At 43.9% G+C, this 22508-nt stretch overlaps 1 protein-coding gene across 14 annotated transcripts in view; it reads right to left on the reverse strand.

Moving 5' to 3' along the window:
* The window catches only part of SPIN1 (spindlin 1), a 110056-nt gene that overhangs the window by 40825 nt on the left and 46723 nt on the right, over nucleotides 1-22508 (reverse strand). For 9 of the 14 annotated variants that reach the window (XM_073344921.2, XM_073344929.2, XM_073344928.2 and 6 more), the window contains one exon: nucleotides 21831-21934. The exons of 4 other annotated variants lie outside the window; for them this stretch is intronic. The gene's annotated coding sequence lies outside the window, so the exon portion shown is untranslated. Of the gene's footprint in view, nucleotides 1-6308; nucleotides 6408-21830; nucleotides 21935-22508 lie in introns of all 14 variants that reach the window. One more of the 14 variants, XM_073344922.2, reaches the window with a different exon arrangement.

Below are 22508 nucleotides of genomic sequence, written 5' to 3' on the forward strand. Positions count from 1 at the left end.
GGAGGGGAGGGGAAGGCTGACGGTTCCATGGCAGTTGGGAGAATTATGGGGGAAGGGTGTGTGAAAAAGGAGGTGATGGGTTGTAATTATGTTTTCAGCAAAATTCCCAGAATGGCTGTTTTAGGCCTTGTCTTTACAATAAAGTTAACTCTGGTTCTTATTTGAGTGTTGCCCCGAATCTGAGTCCTGTCCATGCACAAACACCTCTCACTTAACACTTGGGTGTGAAGCACCACCACACAACTAACTTATCAGTGGTATAGACCAAGCGTGGCCAAACTTACCGACTGTCTGAGCTGCATACGATATTTTCAGAAGTTTGGGAGCCGCAAGACATGAACAACCTTTACACATGCATTTTTTAAAATATTAGCATCCTACTTACTGTATCATGGCTAATTACTACTAGAGCTAGAGACTGTGGGTCTCCATCCTGGTCCTAAGTCTCTGGAAATCTGGTTGATATGTTGTTAAGGTGGTATGGAGGAACTCTGTCAAATGTTGATTTGTACGGACTGCACGATGTTTCGTTTTTACAAACTTCATTACAGAGTACTGCGATTCACAGCAGTATATTGTGCCAAAAATTGAAAATGAGTCACACACTAGTCTTTTTGAGTTGAGGATACTTCATTCCTGGCACTTGCTTCCAGAACTTGATTGTTGACTGTGATTTATGAATCATCTTTAGAACCTGGTCTTTCTGGAGTTTATCATGGATGGGTTTATAAGAAAGCCGAAGCAGGATCTCAGCTTCTGCAAGTCTTCAAACTTGGTCTGAAAGTCATCATGCAGTCCTTGTAATTTACCTCCGTATTCCTTAAGTTTGGATCTTCTACTTTGATTTCAGGAAATGTGTTTAACCCTACTCTTGAGACAGGGAATGTGGTTGAAGTCTCTTGATGCTATGTCTCTTTGCAGAAGCTTTAACTTGTTCTAGAAGCTGAAGACTGTCTGAGTAAGGTCAGAAATAATCTTATCTTTCCCTTGGAGTGCCAAATTGAGTGTTTGCAGATCTTGCATAACATCAGTGAAAAACATCAGATCCTGCATCCATCGCTCATCTTTCAGTTGTGGATAGGACTTCTCCTTTTCTTCAAGGAAAGCACTGATCGGCTCAAACAGTCCCACAAACATATTGAAGACATCGCTGATTGATAACCACCTCACAATACAGTAGAAAGAGACATCATTAGGTTTGTCTTCATTTTTAAACTATTGATGAGTCTTCTGATTCAAGCGGATGAAATTGATAATTTCCAGGACTGTTTTCATATCATTTTCATATTTGAAGTATCTGCCTGTGAGACGTTCATGATGGATGATGCAATGAACAAGGAGAAACTCTGGAAATTTGGGACTGCTTTTCAAAAGTCCAATAAGGCTTACTTTTCCCCTCCCACCATTGCAGGTGCTCCATCCGTTGCAACACTGACAAGTTTATCCAGCGGTACATTGATATTTGTCAATGCTTTGTCAATTGCATTCTTTATGTCAGCACATTTGTTTCCTTTAGCACCATTAAGTCCAACATTTCTTCTTTCACAGTTAGATCTGAGGAAACATAGAAAACAAATATCGCTAGCTGTGCTTTTATCTTGAATGTCTGTAGATTCGTCAACAGCGAGGCTGAATGCTAGAGAATTCTTTAGTTTGTTTTGCATCTTGCTTGCAACATCAGCACTGATCTGGGAGATTTGCCTCTCCATAGCGTGGCATGAAATTGGAATTTGCTGTATTACTTGTTGAAGTTTTGTGTTACTTGGATCTAAAATTGCAACCACTTCCGCAATATTCTTAACAAATTCTCCATCACAATACAGATGTTTTGCACAAGTGATATTCCATGCCATAACAAAACTAGCTTCAGTCGCCATGTCAGTTTCCTTCCTGAATGCCAAAAGTAGGGTCTGTTGACAGTTGAGGTGTAATTTTAATGCAGTTAGCTTGTTTTTCCTTAATTCTGATCCAGGTGGGTATTTAGAGGAAAAGTTAATGTGATTTGTTTTATAGTGATGTTTCAAGTTGCTGGCCTTGTGGTGAGAGCGCGATGCACTGCCAGATAAGGCACAGCGGTTTGCCACCTTTACTAGTGAATGCAAAATCTTCTTCCCATTCTGACTGAAAAGTTTTTCTTCATACTTGCGTCTCTTACAATTTGAAGATGTCATTGTCATCCATGAAATTAACATAGGGTTAACACTTAAATCTACAACTATTCAACTGCGACTTATGAATAGTAAACACAGCCTGTAGTGTGCAGAATGCAAGATAATAGCACACAAGGTCTGCACAGCACTACAGTGACGCAATTTCCTGTTATAATGAGCACGTGCCGCTGAAGCCCTAAGCAGTGGCTAGCCAGAGCCTGCCGGGCTGAAATCCCAAGCAGTGAGTCGCCACCCCCACGTGGGGTTGAAGCCCAGCCTCACCACCCCCATGCAGGGTTGAAGCCAAGAACACCAGCTCACTCCTGCGGTACTGAAGCCCTAAGCCTTGGAGCCCCCCAATGGGGCTGAAGCTGCAAACACCGGCTTACCATCGTGCAGGGCAAATCCCAGAGCTTGGAACCCCACCCCCCACGTGGGGCTGGAGCTGCGAGCACCAGCTCGCCCCTCCCCACACAGGGTCAAGCCCCGAGCTCTGCGAGCCACAGTTGACCCCTTAAAGAACCGCATGCGGCTCATAAGCCACAGTTTGGCTTTGCCTGGTATAAACTATAGCCTATAGTCAAGCTGCTAACCTGACAACTGTGTCATGTGGACACAGGCCTAATCTGAAGGCAACCATGATCTATAACTAAGGTTAAGTTTGTGTCACGGATATTTTTAGTAAAAGTCACAGACATGTCATGGACAACACACAAAAATTCACAGAAGGCCGTGACCTGTTCCTTACTTTCACTAAAAATATCCCTGACAAAATGGGGAGGCAGGTTCAGCACCCACTGCTGGGTTTCCAGGGTCCCCCACCACTGCAGTGAGTGGGAGCTCCGGGATCTGCCAGCTGCCCGCCATGGCTGGGCAGCTGCAAGGGGTTCCCCCACCAGGGTGGGGGCTGGGATCTGGGGGGAGAGGGGCCAGCGAGCTGGGAGCTCCAGCCCCAGGGCAGAAAATTTCACGGAGATCAATGGAAGTCAGATTTTTATATCTAGTTTGTTTTAATGGGGTCCTGATCTCACTTTCTGGAATACTGCATTCAGTTCTGTATATAATATCTAAAGAAAAGGCAAAACTAGGAACGGATGGGGGGAGGGAAGAGGATAGAAATGTGGAGAAACAAAAAGATTTGAAATGTTTCATTTAAGGAACAGGACATGGTAAGAGACATATACAATACCGCTATCTGCCTTCTCTCATAAAACAATGACAAGAGAACGTTAATTTAAAGTGAAAAAAAGGAAGTATTCTGTACATAATGCATAGTTAGCCTATGGAACTCATGGCCACAAGACATCACTGAAGCCAAGAGCTTTGCTGATTTCAAGAAAAAAGATTAGGTGTTTACAAGGATAAACGTTTAGAAGCAATATGTACCCCCACGCTTCCAAAAATAAGACAACTACCAACTGTTATGAAGAAGTTTCACCTATCGGCAAGTTATTCTATACTTTTCCACCATTAGACTTCTTGCTTCTTTCTATGAAGCACCTGGTACTGGACACAGTCTGATAAGACATTCAATTAGCTTAACCCTGGGTCTGATCAATATGGCATTTTTCTAAGTTTCTAAATTTGTATTCCTCCATGCAAGCTAGCCATCTGTTAAGCAAGTCTTCATGTTAATTACATGGTTGGGTCTGGCTTTCTTTCAGACTTAAAATATTATAGTAGCAATTGCAGTTTTTAGCATAAAACACCAAAAAAGGACAGATGGATACAAAATGTACTGTTACAATATGTAAAACGCACTGTCAAATTTTTCTTAACATTTTAGGAAGAACCACCATGAGGTTGTATGCAAAACGTTGCATTATAAAAGTAATGTAATGCCCAAAAATGTTGTCAAACTTCAAAATTTAGAAAACCTACTTGTAATAGTCCTTGAGTTTAAATACTGATTCAACAGTTAACTAGTAATATTAAAGAGAGTCATATCCAAGGAACCCTAAACTCCAAAAAGTATACTATTGTAAAGTAACACTTAAATATGGAGTGAATATGGTGTACATGGAAAGTGTACTAAGTAGCATTACAAAAAAAATCCAACTGGTTTCTTATCTTTTCTTTATCTGAATAGTGTTATATGTACTGGCATGTATGATCACGATAGAACTGGTATAGGTAAGAATATGTACATGACATAAATATAATGTCATGTGTAATCTTTTACCCTTCATCTATTGGCACCAGACCTTACTGCTTGGGGAAAACCCTGTGGCACCAGTTTACAACAAAATATTATACTTGGTCATATGTGTCTTCTCCACCAAAGTACTGCTATCTTATGTGTTAACTTGAGAATGGTAAAATCTGTGAAACAAACTAATGGTTCCCTTCTGGCCATGTAGCATGGCTCTCATCCTGGCACTTCCAACAGCGACACTGGCTGGGAAAAGGTTTTCTGCAGACCACCCAAGGCTTGAACCCTTTGGCACAGGCCTTCCCAGTAACAGGTAGGGGCCAGTGGCCTGCTAAGCAAACTTCAGCACATGGAGTGATGGAAGTTTCTCAACTCTGGAGGGAGGACTGACTTATCAGTGATCTCTTCTGAAGTTGCAACAAAGTATCAATTGTGACTACATGTGCATAGCCATACAGCTGTCCACTAAGAATTGGACAGGGATCATAAAATGGATTAAGGTAACTCCTCGTTTGCTGGATTTTACCTAGCAACAAAAAAGATTTTTTTTTTTAATTAAAAAGAAAACAGCTGTACATAAAATTAGTTCATAGCTATGAAAAAAGAGCTGAATGCCATCAGATCAGATTTAAGAACGTGTAATATTTGTATAACAAATAATTCTGATCAGTTTTCAATGCATGACAAACATTTTTCTTTATATTTACACACCAGTTAAAATTTGGATCAAAGATTTATATATTTAAATAAATTTGATATCTGATACATCTGGAGCATTAATACAGCAGAAAATAAGAATGACTAGATTTACCACAAAAATTTGTTTCCAGTAGGATTCTAAGACACTGCAGCAGAGGAATGGAGAGGAGGCAAAGCAGAATGAGTCATGCCTTCCCAACACAGCATAGATCATAAGAAATTTTCCCTTTTCAGCAAAATAATTTAATTTTATCCATAAATCCTTTAGTTGTGTTATTTTAATGAATCAATAAACACTTTCCTTTAGACAGACATTTTTAAAATCAATCTAAATAGACTTACATTATACTTAAATTAATTATGTAGATTCACTGTTCTCTGATTAACATACATGCCTACTTTGAGCCCCACTGTAACAATTCAATAATAGCACAGTAATGCAAGCGAGTTGCTTACTGCATTCCAATTTCTGCACTTTTCAGTAAGTGTCGAAGTGGAATTACACCTAATTATTCAAGAATAGGCCTTTTGGCACCCTCTAGTGGCTTCCTCCCTCTTGGACTTTTCTAGTTTGGTCTTCCAAAACCTTTCCCCTTTCTACAAGTGCTTAAAGTTGACCACAGTTTAAAACTATAGATGTGATAAGTTTCATTAGAAGTTGCAGGTTATAAGTTAAATGTCAAGAGTCCATAATATTCATTCACATTTTTTTCTGGAGTGAGTCATTCTGAACTGAAATATACTTGATGCAGAATATGAAAGTTTATCCATGCCTTACTCCAAGAAAGTAAATTTACAAGAAATGAGTTATGGCTTTAGGTCTCTGATCCATGCAGCCTTGGGGGCAAACCAGATCTGTTATTCTGTGGCAAGGGAGATATGGCTCCATCGCTGTTAAGCCACCAACTGAAACACTTCCATGGCCCAGGGAAAAAAAACTAATTATACTAGTAAGCACTGAGACTAAATAGAACAATCCTCCAAAAGAGCATGAATTTAAAACAAAAACAAACAAACCACTGAGTGACAATTAATAATACCGTTACCTTTCCCCAATTGACAGCCTATTTGGGGTGGGTTAGATCTGTGGACTTCATTACCTGAAAACTTTTCCTTTGTTGTAATAGAGCAAAAATAAAACTATTTGTATTTGTAATGAGGTCACAGACCCAGGACATTGGGATTTTCATAGCAGTGTTCACTTGAGACAAGAGGGGGGTATACTATACATATAGTTATGTAGAGATGTGAAAGGGGGTAACTTATTTCTAAAAATTACTGGAATACAGTGAGGAGTACCCACTTACCAAAGGCAACATCAGATGATTTTTACTCTTATGCTTCCGAGATACTATATTTTAGCCCTATGTAAATGGAAGATTTTGAAGCCTTCTTTCCTCTTGACACTGGATAATAAAAGAACAAAGAAAGCATTTGTCTTTCTGAATTGAGCTGTGCAGTGAGGATATACTTTGGGAACTCTACAGAAATCCAACAAATATCATGTTGTATTTAGGGTACTCTACAGAGCCTGGAGTTAGTTTTTGGTACAAAGACACAGTTGGTTCTGAGTATCGCTTAATCTGTATGGAAAGATGAGTGTCAAAGTTGAGAGCATTGAGGTGCCAGATAAGGTGCTCCTAGTTCTGATACCCTGTGAACTACCATGATTGTTATCAAAAAGGCCACATTACTAGAAAGTAATGGAACCACCTTCATACGTAGTTCAAATGGAGGACCTGTGAGGGAACTGTTAACCAGGTAAAATCCCAGGAAAGAACTCTGTACTTTGGAAGGATGCAGAAGTCATGCTACCCTCAAAAAGGCACACTAGACATTTAAAAAGCATGAAATCCACTAATTCTCTGCTGTAATTAAGAATCTGCCAGATGAAGCAGCAACTTGATTTTCAAATGTCTGAACTATCAGGCCCAGCCTGAGTCCATCCTGAAGAAATCGAAGAGCCTGTAATACCAACACACATGTAGGAGAGAGACCCTTGTCCTGGTACCAATGGGTAAACGTCACTCAGGACCTTGAATGTGTTATGTTAAATAAAAAGAAAAGGAGTACTAGTGGCACCTTAGAGACTAACCAATTTATTTGAGCATAAGCTTTCGTTAAATGTATTTCTGGAACCTTAAAACATGGATATTATCTCTTCTGAATAACCTCTTTGGCTTTAGAGGCTCTGTTCAAGAACTAGGCAGCGAGGCTCCGACTGTCTGGATTCTGATGTACAACTGGCCCTTGTAATGCATATCCCTTCTGGATGGATAGCAGAGGAAAGGTATTTGTACCACATTAAGGAGGTCAGAGAACCAAGGTATTCATGGTCAGAACAGGGCTACCAGAATTAGGAGTCCTGCTTTTCTTCTGAAGCATTCTGATGAAAGAAAAGGCATATTTAAAAAAAAAAAAAAGTAAGTCCCTTTTAGACATCTTTGCAACAACGCATCTGTTGCCTTGACTTTATAATCTCACTGGCAAGAGCAGAACACTGAATCTTTGTGATTCAAATGGGATGCAAACAGATTTATTGCTAGGAAACCAAATTCCTTTACCAGTACAGTAACTCCTCACTTAAAGTCATCTGGTTAACTTTGTTTCGTTGTTACATTGCTGATCAATTAGAGAACATGCTCATTTAAAGTTGTGCAATGCTCCCTTATAACATCGTTTGGCAGCCGCCTGCTTTGTCCACTGCTTGCAGGAAGAGCAGCTCATTGGAGCTAACTGGTGGGGGCTTGGAACCAGGGTGGACTGGCAGCCCCCCTAAGTTCCCTGTGCGGCAGCCGCCCAACAGCCTATCAATTGCCAGCAGTTCAGTTGTCCCTCCCCACACTGCCATGTGCTGCTCCTTCCCTCTGCCTTGGAACTGCTCCTGGGAGCCTCCTGCTTGCTCTGTAGGGTAGGGGTGGGGGGGAAAGAGGGGCACTGTCAGGGTGTCCCCCTCCCCCCTGCTCTTGCACCCCACTTACCCCATCTCCATGGGGGAGCTTCTTGGGAGCAGCTAGTGTCTCAACTTGCTGATTAATTAGCAAGGCAGTGTACTTAGAGTGGGTTCAGCCTACTTAAAGGGGCAATGCGCATCTCTCTCACACACATGGGGTGTGGGTCTCTGTCTGCCATGCTGTCTCCCCTTCCTCCATTTGTCCTGCCTTGCGGAGTATGAGGCTACATTAACAACAATGGGTTAACCCTTAAGGGCTCAGCCAAAAGCTAGTTCATCACTTAGCAGTAAGGCATTCCCTGGAAATATCCCACCCTCTGACTTCACCACCTCAACCAAGCTTCACAATCATCATCGCTGTGTACAGTATTAAATTGTTTGTTTAAAACTTATACTGTGTGTGTATGTGTGAAAAAAATTCCCCTGGAAAGAACCCCTTCATTTACATTAATTCTTATGTGGAAATTGGATTCGCTTAACATCGTTTCGCTTAAAGTCGCATTGTTCAGGAACATAACAACAACGTTAAGCGAGGAGTTACTGTAAATGGAAGACCGCTCGGTATAGTCCCCATTCTGTATGATCTACCTTTTGCCTGCTGAGTTGTTACATTCACTTTCCAGTGGATGCAAAGGGAGCAGACTGACTGCAGATTCTTCTCAGCTCAAGTCATAGGACATAAGCTTCCTTTGGACAGTCTGTAGATTTTGTTCCCCTTTGTCCGCTGACATACGACATGGCAGAGGTGTTGTCTGTCACAGTCTGCATGAGGGAAGTCCAGATATGGGAGCAGAGCCTGATATCATATTGGACTGTCCTGATCTCTCACCAGTCTACACTGTGCTTGTTCACGTTTGGACCAGCTCCCTTGGATGGGCCTTGACCCTGTCCCGCCAGCCTTGCATCTGTGGTGATAAGTGTCCTGATGAGTTTGCTCACTGGAAATCCTGACTTGAATCCTCTCTGACACACCCACCATCTGAATGACCTGAGAATCCTCCTGAGGAGAGATGCTTTCACTGAGGGGAGGATAAGAGGAAGTTCCAAAGCAGCCTCAAGTCAGCATGGGACAGCTAAGAATATCCACAAAGGAGATCACTAATGAAGAATAGACAAAAGTGTTTTAATGGGACTTCCCTTTGATAAAATTTCTCAGCTCCTTTTGTATATCCTGCAGCAAGAAACTTCATCCTCACCCACAACTACTTCAGATTTGGGGATGATTTATACCTTCAAGTCAGCAGCACTGCTATGGGTACCCGCATGGCCCTATAGTATGCCAACATTTTTATGGCTGACTTAGAACAACGCTTCCTCAGCTCTTGTCCCCTAGTGCCCCTACTCTACTTGCGCTGCACTGATGACATCATCATCATCTGGACCAATGGGAAGGAGCCCCTTGAGGAATTCCACCAGGATTTCAACAATTTCCATCCCACCATCAACCTCAGCCTGGACTAGACCACAAAAGAGATCCACTTCCTGGACACTACAGTGCAAATTAGCGATGGTCACACCACCCTATACCCGAAACCCACTAACCGCTATATTTACCTACATGCTTCCAGCTTTCATCCAGACCACACCACATGATCCACTGTCTACAGCCAAGTCTTAAGATACAAGCGTATTTGCACCAATCCCTCAAACAGAGACAAACACCTACAGGATCTCTATCAAGCGTTCTACAATACCCACCTGCTGAAGTGAAGAAACAGATTGACAGAGCCAGAAGTGCACCCAGAAGTTACCTACTACAGGACAGGCCCAACAAAGAAAGTAACAGAACACCATTAGCCATCACTTACAGCCCCCAACTAAAACCTCTCCAGAGCATCATCAAGGATCTACAACCTATCCTGAAGGACGATCCCTCACTCACAGACCTTGGCAGACACGCCAGCCCTCGCTTATGGACAGTCCCCCAACCTGAAGCAAATACTCACCAGCCACTTCACACCACACAACATAAACACTAACCCAGGAACCAATCCCTGCAACAAACCCCATTGCCAACTCTGTCCGCATATCTAGTCAAGGGTCACCATCATCAGACCTAACCACATCAGCCACACCATCAGAGGCTCGTTCACCTGCACATCTACCAATGTGATATATGCCATCATGTGCCAGAATGCCCCTCTGCCGTATACACTGGACAAACCGGACAGTCTCCATGCAAAAGAATAAATGGACACAAATCAGACATCAAGAATTGTAACATTCAAAAACCAGTAGGAGAGCACTTCAATCTTCCAGGACACTCAGTAACAGACTTAAAAGTGGCCATTCTTCAATGAAAAAAAAACTTCAAAAACAGACTTCAATGAGAAACTGCAGAACTGGAATTAATTTGCAAACCTGACACCATCAAATTAGGCCTGAATAAAGACTGGAAATGGCTGGGTCACTACAAAAAATAATTTTCTCTCTGTTGATACTCACACCTCCTTGTCAACTGCCACATCCACCCTGACTGATTTGGCCTCGTTAACACTGACCCCCCCCGCACACTTGGTAAGGGAACTCCCATCTTTTCATGTGCTGTATATATATACCTGCCTACAGTATTTTTCATTCCATGCATGTGATGAAGTGAGTTCTAGCCCATGAAAGCTTATGCCCAAATAAATTTGTTAGTGCCACAAGGACTCCTCGTTGTTTTTGCTGATACAGACTAACACGACTACCCCTCTGAAATTTGTAGACGTGTGTATCTTCACCCTGAGGAGAGGTAGATAAAGGCCTTGTTCCCTTTTCAGAGAAGGGACAGGTTGTATTACTCCCATAGATGGGATGGCTGTCTGCATGCCCAGACTCCTCTTCTCAGGAAGAAGCCTTTAGGCAGCGCTTTTTTTTTTTTGTTTTTTTTTTAAAATAGGCTGAGAGGGACAATACTCGCAATACTGTCCACCCAAGTTAGTTTTGCGTGTCAAAAAAACATGCAAGAGATATTTAGGGTGGCAGATAACTATTCTTATTTTAGTTATTTATTCTTGTTTGCCTGATGCCCCCAGTGGTTTGCATGCCTGAAGAAGAGGGCTGAGACTATGCCTGCCTGGATTTGGCTGTCCAGTGAGGAAGCGACTCTTTCAGAACTCTCCCAGTTAGAAACAACACTCTGACATTAAGGAAAGTGCAGTCTTGTCGTAACAGCTGTGCTGGTCACAGATATTAGAGAGGCAAGGTGGGTGAGAGTATCTTTTATTGGACCAACTTCTGTTGGTGAGAAGCTTTTAACTTCAGAAGAGCTTTGTGTAGCTCCAAAGCTTGTCATAGAATCATAGAATATCAGGGTTGGAAGGGACCCCAGAAGGTCATCTAGTCCAACCCCCTGCTCAAAGCAGGCCCAATCCCCAATTAAATCATCCCAGCCAGGGCTTTGTCAAGCCTGACCTTAAAAACCTCTAAGGAAGGAGATTCTACCACCTCCCTAGGTAACGCATTCCAGTGTTTCACCACCCTCTTAGTGAAAAAGTTTTTCCTAATATCCAATCTAAACCTCCCCCACCACTGTTGTCTCTCTCACCAACAGAAGTTGGTCAAATAAAAGTTATTACCTCACTCACCTTGTCTGACCAGGGAAACGCACATTATCTATCATAATGATTACAGGATAAATTTTGACTGGAGCACAGCAAGGAGCCTTTTGGCCTTACGTAATGGAGATAGGGGCGGGGGATGATCATGCAGTAGAAATAAAGAAGTAGTGGGTCAAGAAGCCCCTTCCTGCCTGCCAGCCCTTCCAGAACTGGGCTGTTGTCCTTCATCATTCCATAATCATCTACTTGGGGTGGGAAGTGGAGGCAAGGCACGGCAAACTGCAACAGAAGTTGGGGGCAAAAACCAGGACATTAAAGCATGGTGACCCCCCAGCAGCAGCAGTGAATTACAGCCTCATAGTTAAGGGCATGGTGACCCACAGCTGAGGATGGACAATCCAATACTTTCACAATCTTGTCAATGTGGCAAGAACACTGTATCCCACTGTTGCACTGTGGAAGGGTGTATGAGGCATATATAGCTATAGCTTTTATGGGCATCTGTATCTCAATGCACCTCAATCAGAATTTACATTACTCAAAATACTCACAGAATCATAGAATATCAGGGTTGGAAGGGACCTCAGGAGATCATTTAGTCCAACCCCCTGCTCAAAGCAGGACTAATCCTCAACTAAATCATCCCTGCCAGGCCTTTGTCAAGCCTGACCTTGAAAACCTCAAAGGAAGGAGATTCCACCACCTTCCTAGGTAACGCATTCCAGTGCTTCACCACCCTCCAAGTGAAAAAGTTTTTCCTAATATCCAACCTAAACCTCCCCCATTGCAACTTGAGACTATTACTCCTTGTTCTGTCATCAGCTACCACTGAGAACAGTCTAGATCCATCCTCTTTGGAACCCCCTTTCAGGTAGTTGAAAGCAGCTATCAAATCCCCCCTCATTCTTCTCTTCTGCAGACTAAACAATCCCTGTTCCCTCAGCCTCTCCTCATAAGTCATGTGTTCCAGTCCCCTAATCATTTTTCTTGCCCTCCGCTGGACGCTTTCCAATTTTTCCACATCCTTCTTGTAGTGTGGGGTCCAAAACTGGACACAGTACTCCAGATGAGGCCTCACCAATGTCAAATAGAGGGGAACGATCATGTCCCTCGATCTGCTGGAAATACCCTAACTTATACATCCCAAAATGCCATTGGCCTTCTTGGCAACAACGGCACACTGTTGACTCATATCCAGATTCTTGTCCACTGTCACCCCTAGGTCCTTTTCTGCAGAACTGCTGCCTAGCCATTCGGCCCCTAGTCTGTAGCAGTGCATGGGATTCTTCCGTTCTAAGTGCAGGACTCTGCACTTTTCCTTGTTGAACCTCATCAAATTTCTTTTGGCCCAATCCTCTAATTTGTCTAGGGCCCTCTGTATCCTATCCCTACCCTCCAGCGTATCTACTACTCCACCCAGTTTAGTGTCATCTGCAAACTTACTGAGAGTGCAATCCACGTCATCCTCCAGATCATTAATGAAGATACTGAACAAAACCAGCCCGAGGACTGACCCTTGGGGCACTCCGCTTGATACCGGCTGCCAGCTAGACATGGAGCCATTGATCACTAACCCTTGATCCCGACAATCTAGCCAGCTTTCTATCCACCTTATAGTCCATTCATCCAGCCCATACTTCTTTAACTTGCTGGCAAGAATACTGTGGGAGACCATATCAAAAGCTTTGCTAAAGTCAAGGAATAACATGTCCACTGCTTTCCCCTCATCCACAGAGCCAGTTATCTCATCATAGAAGGCAATTAGATTAGTCAGGCATGACTTGTCCTTGGTGAATCCATGCTGACTGTTCCTGATCACTTTCCTCTCCTCTAAATGCTTCAGAATTGAATCCTTGAGGACCTGCTCCATGATTTTTCCAGGGACTGAGATGAGACTGATTGGCCTGTTGTTCCCAGGATCCTCCTCCTTTCCTTTTTTTTAAGACAGGCACTACATTAGCCTTTTTCCAGTGGTCTGGGGCCTCCCCCAATCACCATGAGTTTTCAAAGATAATGGCCAATGGCTCTGCAATCAGTTCACTTTCACCTGAAAAAAAAAAATCTATCTTCCATGTCTTTTTTTATTGTTTGTTTTGTGACTATTTTACTATTTGATCCTCTAACTCTGATCTGGAATGCTGGCCCTCCTCCCTTAAGCAAGAATTTCCTTTTGCAGGGTTGTGAGTATGCATGCCTAGAAAAATCAGCACATGTATATGGCCTTGGTTTTTCTGAACTAATTGCCTTGCTGTACACCATGAAGGTGAACAGGGAAGCTGTGACTGATGTTCATTTGCCCTACTGAACTCTGCAGATGGATGCAGCTTAAGAGAAACAGATTCCACTTTGTGCCTTTAGAAGCACCTCCTGGAGGAATCCCCTGAATCAGACTCTTCAGAAGATGGAGGATATGGGGACCTTTTTTCTTCCCTTAGTGCTTTATATGGGGGCAACCAGAAGAGTCTGAATGTCTAACATACTTTTCTTAGGTATTACTTGATCTTCCTCCTCCTCAGATGGAGAATGAAAATTCAGACAGAGTCCCCTGGAAGAACCAGTTATGGTGATGGTGAGAATTCTGTGGTTACCCTTTCAACCAGTTTTCTTGCCATGAGAAAGAGGAGGCTCAGACTGAAGGGTTGTGCTGGACTGGGTGAAGAAGTCTTCCATGGTCCCTTTCTCCATTCAAGGGAGATACTCAGATATGGCATGGACATAGGATGAGCTCACCCCAGGGGCACCAGATTCAAACTTTGGACGTTCAAAGGGAGTCTTTGGTTCGTTTGCTGAACTGGGAGAGAGAGCTGACACTGCTGGCAACGAGTAGCCAGGAGCCACTGCAGAGCTGATATGGGGCATGCTTTAGGAATAGAGGAAGGGGTTCGGTCCAAGGTCCCCTTACCAGACTCTCATGTTGAGTGCTCTGAATCCCTGTTAATAGCTCTCTTCCAACACAGCAAATGTGGAGGATGGGATGGGCAGCTGCTCCAGTCAGCCAGGTCTGAGAGCAAGCTCGAGGGGCTGGGCATTTCCTGGCCCTTTGATATTGTGCTCCATCCTATATTGCACCACCCTCCCACATAAGGGGAGGAAGAGAGACCAGCCACTTGTGCAAATCTCGGGGCTGTGGCAAATGCTGCTGAGGTGCTGCCACTGCTTTCAGGGACTCCTGTGGTCATACTGACATTTGACCTGCCAGCTCTTGTTTGGAAATGTTTGAATCGCCTCTACGTTGATCAGTTCTTCTCTCCACCTGCAGGAAGGCGTTCAATAACACTGATTCGCATTTTGACATCCCTCCTCAAGTATTTTTAGCTGTGTGTGCCACATTTTCAGTTGTGTGGCCCTTGATGATTTTTTATGCTGTTGCATTGCAGCTAGGAAGTTTTTTCTGCAATTTCTAGTAACTAACTGCCAGAACTAACAGGAACTTAGTAACAATATTTCAGCTACAAAATATCATAGGTTTGGTTATGAGAGATGGGGCAGATAATGGTTACAGAGACAGAGAGGCTGGCGAGCAAGGATCTTAATTTTCCTCAGAAAAAAAACCAAAACTGACTTAAAAAATAAAAAACCGCTGTTTTCTGCGACTAAAATGAAATGCTGAACTTTAGTTTCTCTAGCCACAATATATATAGATATCAACTGAATACAATGTTTTACTGATATACAGTAGACCCTCATTTATCCAAGCCTCCATTATCTGGCTCTCCGTGTTAACCAAACCACCATCCACCCGGGCCCTATTGCTGGTGGATCAGTTAACATGGAGAGCCCGATAACAGAGGCTTGGATAAACAGGATTCTACTCTATGTAAATTAAAAGCGCATTCAAAAATCGACCACAAGAGGGGAGGTTACACACATTGAAACAGTGACACTGGTTCTTTCAGTAAAATACAGTTAACAGTTAATATGTTAATTTTTTTTCACAAAATGTAAAAACTAAAGGTTCTCCGTAAAAATGCAAATTCCATGTTTTTCTGTGGCAAATGGATTTCTAGGATCCCTGTTGGTCAGTAAAGAAGCAAATCAGAGCAAGGTGTTCTGCATAATCATTTGCATGTTAATATTTAGAATCCTGTTAGCTCACAAAGATTTATTATGAGTGATAATGTTTAAGGCTACGATTATGTCACAGAATCCGTGACTTCCATTGACCTCCGTGACATTTTCTGCTCTGGGACTGGAGCTCCCAGCCAGCCCCTCTCATGCAGCTCCCAGCCCCCAACCTGGCAGCGGGACCCAGCGCAGCTGCCCAACCACAGTGGGTGGGCGGCAGGACCTGCTGTGGCTGGGGGACCCTGCAGCAGAGTGAGGGGACCCCACAGCAGCACAGCCTCAGGGGCAGGGGGACCCCGGAGCTCCCATAAACTGCATTGGTGGGGGACCCAGGAGCCCCAGGAGCAGTGGGTGCTGAACCCACCTACCCCTTTTGTCAGGCATATTTTTAGTGAAAGTCAGGGACAGGTCATGGGCAGCCACGAATTTTGGTTTATTTCCCATGACCTGTCCCTGACTTTTACTAAAAATATCCGTGACAAAAACTTAGCCTTAATAACGTTAGATGTCTGTGAACAAAGATTTGAGTGCCCAAAGAGCTTTTTTTTTTTCTCCCTGTTTTCTACAGTATGCGATTTGCAAGTGACAATGGCGGAGAGCTTTACTTTTCAATTGTAGATTCATTGGTTCATAGGGCTCAAACTGAAGCATTATCTATATCTCTTCCCTTACCCTTTAAGGTTTGCCTATGCAATTTTTTCATGGGTGTATCTATCTGTTTAGAAGCTTGTCAAAACAAGCCATGCAGTTATAAACCCTTAAACCATTATAGTTGTAACCGTGTGAGGGATAACACCAATTAAACTGTATTGGTTGCTAAACAATTAGTTAAACCAATGCAAAAATCTGTGCATAGATCAGGGGTGGGCAAACTATGGCTTAGGGGCTGCATCCGGCCCTTAAGACGTTTTAATCCAACCCTCAAGCTTCTGACAAGGAGTGGGGTCCGGGGCTTGCCCCGCTCTGTGCATGCTGTGGCTTCGTGCGGCTCCCGGAAGAAGCAGCATGTCCTCCTACGTGTAGGGACAGCAACGAAGCACCGCCCGTGAAGCTCCCATTGGCCACAGTTTCCTGCGGACAGAAGGGAGCACAGAGCTGCCTGGCCGCGCCTTTGCGTAGGAGCCAGAGGGGGTACATGCCACTGCTTCTGGGAGCTGCTTGAGGTAAGTGCCACCTGGAGCCTGCACCCCAACCCCCTCTAGCACCCCAAACCCCTGCCCCAGCCCTGATCCCCTCCCCCCCTCCGAACCCCTTGGTCCCACCCTCCTGCACTCCAGAGCCCGCACCGCCAGCCAGAGCCCTCACCTCCCCACCTGCACCCCAACCCCCTGCCCCAGCCTGGAGCCTCCGCCCACACTCTGAACTCCTCATTTCTGGCCCCACACCAGAGCCCACACTCCAAAACCCAATTTCGTGAGCATTTATGGCCCACCATACAATTTCCATACCCAGAGGTGGCCCTCAGACGAAAAAGTTTGCCCACTCCTGGCACAGATTGACAGTTAGCAGTGTGTGTGTGTGTGTCTATAAGGTATGTTCCAAGGCCAGGCCTACCTAATTTGACTTCCTTTCATAACAGAAATAAAAAGCAGAATTAAGACACAACTTACTACTGCTTTCACTGAAAAATGAAGTGTTTGACTGGCAGCTAAATACTAACCCATTGCCCAGCCATTCCATCCATCCCTCACTCCCCACCGGGCTTGAGAACTTTTTAATAAAAAGTTAAATTCACCTTACCAACATTAGCTATTATCCAGTAATGGGGGGGGGGGGCGAGGGAGGGAGAGGGGAATGCCCATCCCATGATTACAACACATTATATATAGCTACCCACACCCTTCAACTCCGCCCCTTTCCCCCGGACTGCCAAACACACACCAGAAGACAAAAATCTCTCCAACCCCAATGCTGGAGTGAGACAGTGGGTCAAAGTATGGCCAAAAGTTGAACAATCCTTGGCTTGTGTAGATGGGGGAGTGTATGTATGCACACATGTATGTACACATGCAGTAAATTCCAGAACAAAAGGATCCCTTCAAGGAGGATGTCTCACTAGCAGTTCCCTTTCATTTATACCTAAAAGATCGCCACCCCAAGTACCTCCACTGATTTCAAATGTAGCAGTTTGGCATGGGGCAAGATGAAATCAGATTCCAAATCTTTGAGGCTTTACAGATCAAAACCACCACCTTGAATTCTATCCAGATGCTTTCTGGCAGCCAGTAACAGATCCCAAATCACTAGCATTACAAGCTTCTGGTGTGAAACTCCACTTAAGCGAGCTACTTAGATTTTAGTTACAATTTTAGTCTTAATGGTAGCAAACATGAGAGGGCATCATCAGTGATCCAATCTGAAGATAAAGGCAAAAGGTAACTGGCAAAGTGCACATTAGGCATATTTCTCACAAAGTGCATGTCCCTACAAACAATTGTGAGGAGCCCAAGGTCTAGTAACACATTGCATTACAAACATATTATAGTTCAGGAATGTCAATAAAATCCTCATCAACTGGCAGCTTCCCTTTGCCTAAAAACGTTCCCAATCTTAATGGCATTAAATCACAGCCAGGTAGCCCCTATCAAAGCCCGACATCCATCTAGGCATTGAACAATTTCTTCTAGTGTCGCAGCCCAAACTATACATGCCATGTGACAGATCTACATGTTGTCAACATATGAACTCCATCACAGCCCATGTTTCCTAATTAACTTTCAGTGTCCTCATGTGTGAGGACAAATGATCCCTATGTACTAAAAGAGGAGGAGCCCCTGAGGCAGAGCAGCAATTGTTCATTTTTATCTCAGACAGAATGGAGCAACACTCAAGAGCAATACCATCCACCTCTGCTAGGTTCTGCAGGCAAGTCAACAAGAACCTTGTGGTCAACTGTGCAGCATCAGGTCTAAAAGAATGAACAAAAACACTACTGCTATGAGGTTGTGTTAGTTTCTGCCTCAAACCCAGTTCTATGTCTGGAACCATTGAACTTCCTTGACCCAGTAAGAGAAGCCTCAAAACCACCTTTTCAAACCCCTGATCCCTTTAAAGAAGAGATGAGAAACTGATGAACAGTTGGTAAGATTGTCAACATCCAAAGTTTTGTTTCTTGAACAGAAGTCAACACAATTTAAGACTAGCTGGCACCCTCTACCTTCCTACACTTAGACAAGGGGGTGCGGGGTTGGGGGGGAATGTATGTCCAACCTCATCCTCTTGGAGTTCTAGAGCTGAGAATATATACCATTAATAGAAGCTGCATTCCCGATATAGTTCACTGAAATGTCAGAACAGGGAAAGACTGAAAACTACACCTCTCTCCTTAGCTATTCTGGAAATGCTGAATATATACTTCAATCCCTCCGCTTCTTTCCTGAATTCCAGTAAGTCCAGCCTATTCAAACTGCCTTTTGACCAAAAGGGATACTGTTTAAAATTCATTTAACATCTTTCTACTCCATACAGTATATGGATGTAGAAAAAGTGTAACACTCATAAATTAGGTATACAATAGGAAAAAATGTTGATTAATATTTCAATACTGCAGCATGAGACTGACATTACATAAAAATGTTTAATTTTACAATAAACTTATTTCTATTTATCCCTTGGTGAGGACAATGAGAAGTGGGTGGGAGAAGTGACTTCCTCCACTTCAGCCTCCAGTTCCTCCTTTTCCTCTTCGGGGTTCAGAAGCCCTGAAGGCAGCAACCACAGGAGGGCGTTTCCTCGGTTGCTGTAGGTCACATTAGAGGTAAGGGACGCTTGCTGTCTTTGAGCCTGCCAAGAATCCTAGTATGGCCATTGTGATGGGAAGGGACCAGGTGGTCAGTACCATGGTTGGCCAAAGCAGGGAGGCTCTGGATCAGGGGGACGATAATCATGATGTCTATAGTGAAACTGAGACCCATATGGCGGGTGAGAAAAACAGCGGGACACCACATCCTCTTGCTCACTTTCTGACTCCGCCGACAAGAAGGGCGGTCAGTGGCAGGAAGATGTTGGCAAGTCAAGGGCCCCAGTACTGAGCAGAGGAGAGTCCAGTGCGTCAGACACCAAAAGATCTGTTGCGTACCGGAAATCTGAAGGTATGGACAGCATCTGTACTGGTGGTTGTTGTCAGTGCCAAGAGGCTTGTATTGATAGGGTCAGAGATGTGGACCTGGTAGGAAGATCCGTCGGTGCCTGGCATACCACAGGTCGTGCCGATGTTGAAGTCGGACCAACAGAACCTTCCCTATGGCAAATCTTCTGTTTTTCGTGCCCCTGTAGTACCGCTGCTTACTTGCCTGTGCCCATTGGATCTTTAGGCAACCCAACTTGCTCTGTTGGCTCACTACTGCGCATGCCCTGGGTACCAGATTTAGATGGCATCAGTGCCATCTGTACTTGATGATACTGACTGAGACGGAGATCATTTTCAGCTTGATTGGGGCTCGCTACAGGGACTCACAGACCTTTTCTTAAGGCCTTAAGTGAGTGGCTCATGGGCATCTCTCTGGGCTCACCTCCATTCAAAGTAGAGGGTTGTGGTGAAGGCTCCCATAGGGACTCTGGAGGTTGAAGGGCTGACTCCATGAACTGGAGCCCTCCATTCTCTGTCTCTCCTGGATCTGGACTTCAGTTACTGACACAAGCCACACTTCTGTGGCATGTGTTTCTCTCCCAGGCAGCAAACACACAGAGCGTCCATCAGTCACTGAGGCACTTTTCGAAGCTCAGAGAGCTGGGCATACCCTTTTCCAGGTGGGTCGCCCTGCACAGGGGCTGGTGGGAGACAAGTCCTTTCCTTTTTTCTAAGCATGGCCAACATAAAATGCAAAAGAAAGAAAGAAAAAAGGCTTCAAAGGAAGCTAAAAATTAGCTATTCTAAAAGAGTTAACCATCTACAAATGGGTAGCTACAGCTCTGTCTCTATCCAGAGGCAGTTGAGAAGGAACCGAGGAGGGTTCCCTCTTGCATGCTTGCTAGCCTCATGGCAGGTGAGGAGCAGCTCATGTGCAGGCTGAACAGACACTGCTACCAGAGTTCTCCGATCAAACGGCACACAGACGCAGACAACTACAGTGTAGCACCCACAGGGCCACTACTCAAAGAAACAGCTCACTCTCACTGGGAGTCGTCCCCCGTCTCCCCACAATGTAATTTAATTTTGGTTTTCCACATTGGAAGCTTGATTACAACAATAATGATCAGCTATTTGATAGATTACCCTAGCTCTTCTTTTATTTTCCCATCAAAATTTATCCCAGCAATATTGAAGACTTTGCAGCTCAGTGGGTTTACAAGAGAATAATCTTCCCATGAACCAAGTCTCCGAGCAACTCATATGTTCCAACTTTCTCCTACCACATGCATTGCTTAGTTGTACTAAGGTTAAAAATAAATTAAGTCATCTTTTGTGAGAAATAATTTTTTTTTAAAAAGTTACAGTTCCATGACTAGCAGCTTTCTATGCAGCTTTACAAAGTTGTGGTATGTATGACAATAAATATTGCACTTTTAAAGTGAACATGTCAATGCTGGTTAGAATCTAATGTGCAACCATCACACTGAAATTCTAATGTTAAAGTATTTCCATTATCTTTCCTTGAGACATATATAGAATGCTCATCTCATAGCTGTCAGTGTACACAATGTAGAATCAAAGAGTAAATATCATCCTTCCTTATCCCCAGAGCTTTTATTTATGCAGCAGAGACAATTTGAAGAAGATGTAAATAGGGATGATCTGTGTCTGAGTAAGTTTCTGCATTCAGTTCACTCTAAAGGTAACAATAAGACCCGCATTACAAAAAGCAAGCTTAAACACCTTGAAGGCATCAGTACTATGAAACTAAGTGCTTTAGTGTGCTTGTTCAAATGTCAAGGTCCAAGGACTCCTGACTGATAGCCTCATGACAGCTGAAATAAATGAACACATGATAAAGACTGGATGTGGTTCTGCAGTTTATCATAAACCTTTCATACCTCATCTGCACCCTGACCAATAATTGCTCTTCAAGACTAGCATCCAAAATCTCCACACATCTTTCAAACAGCTGTGATTTTATTTTTTAAAAAATGGTTTTAAAAGACTGTCACAGAGAGGTTTCTTTCAGTACCTCCAACATGCATAGTATTTCCCCTAAGAAGTTGTACTGGTCCAACTTCTCATTCTGAGATTTTTGTATAGTGTAAGTAACAGCCAAATTGCTGTTCCTTCAGACACCTATGATTTCTATCTGGAGTGAAGTGCTTGAAGAAATAAAACTCTTCATACATACAATTGACTCAGTTACTCTGGGAGATGAAAGGCACAGGAATTTTGTGAAGTAAGTCTTTGCTTGAATTGACAGAATCCATTCATCATTTGTTATGCCAGTCCAGGCTGTAATAAAAACAAAACAACAAAAAACGTGTAGGATTTTCTATTAACTGTGAAGAAGAGCAAAGATATAGAATGATTACATTCCAGACTGCCTGCCCTGGGAGATTACAAGAACTTTTTCTCCAAAAATACCATTCAAAACAGTATCCAGCTTATGATTAAAATAAGCCTCCCCAGCTGACAGGGTCATCCCTACGGAGGCACAGGGCCTGGGACATAGGCACCAACTTTCAAATCTGCCAGGGGGTGCTCTCCCTCGGTTCCACCCAGGCCTTGCCCCGACTCTACCCCTTGCCAAAAGGCCCCACCCCCGACCTGCTTCTACCCACCCTCACTCTGCCCCTGCCCTGCCTCTTCCCACCCCACCCTTTTCCCTGCCCCGTTCCACCCGTCCCCTAAGCATGCTGCACCCTCGCGCCTCTCTCCTCCCCACCAGCGCCTCCTGACACCACAAAACATCTGATCCACGGGAGGTGGTAGGCGCTGGGGGGGAGAAGGGGAGGTGCTGATCGGCGGGGCATGCCAGTGAGCAGGAGGCACTGGGGGGAAGGGGAGGTTCTGGTAGGGGGGCTCC

This window comes from Lepidochelys kempii, chromosome 5 (assembly GCF_965140285.1).
Source record: "Lepidochelys kempii isolate rLepKem1 chromosome 5, rLepKem1.hap1, whole genome shotgun sequence".
Taxonomy (NCBI): domain Eukaryota; kingdom Metazoa; phylum Chordata; order Testudines; family Cheloniidae; genus Lepidochelys; species Lepidochelys kempii.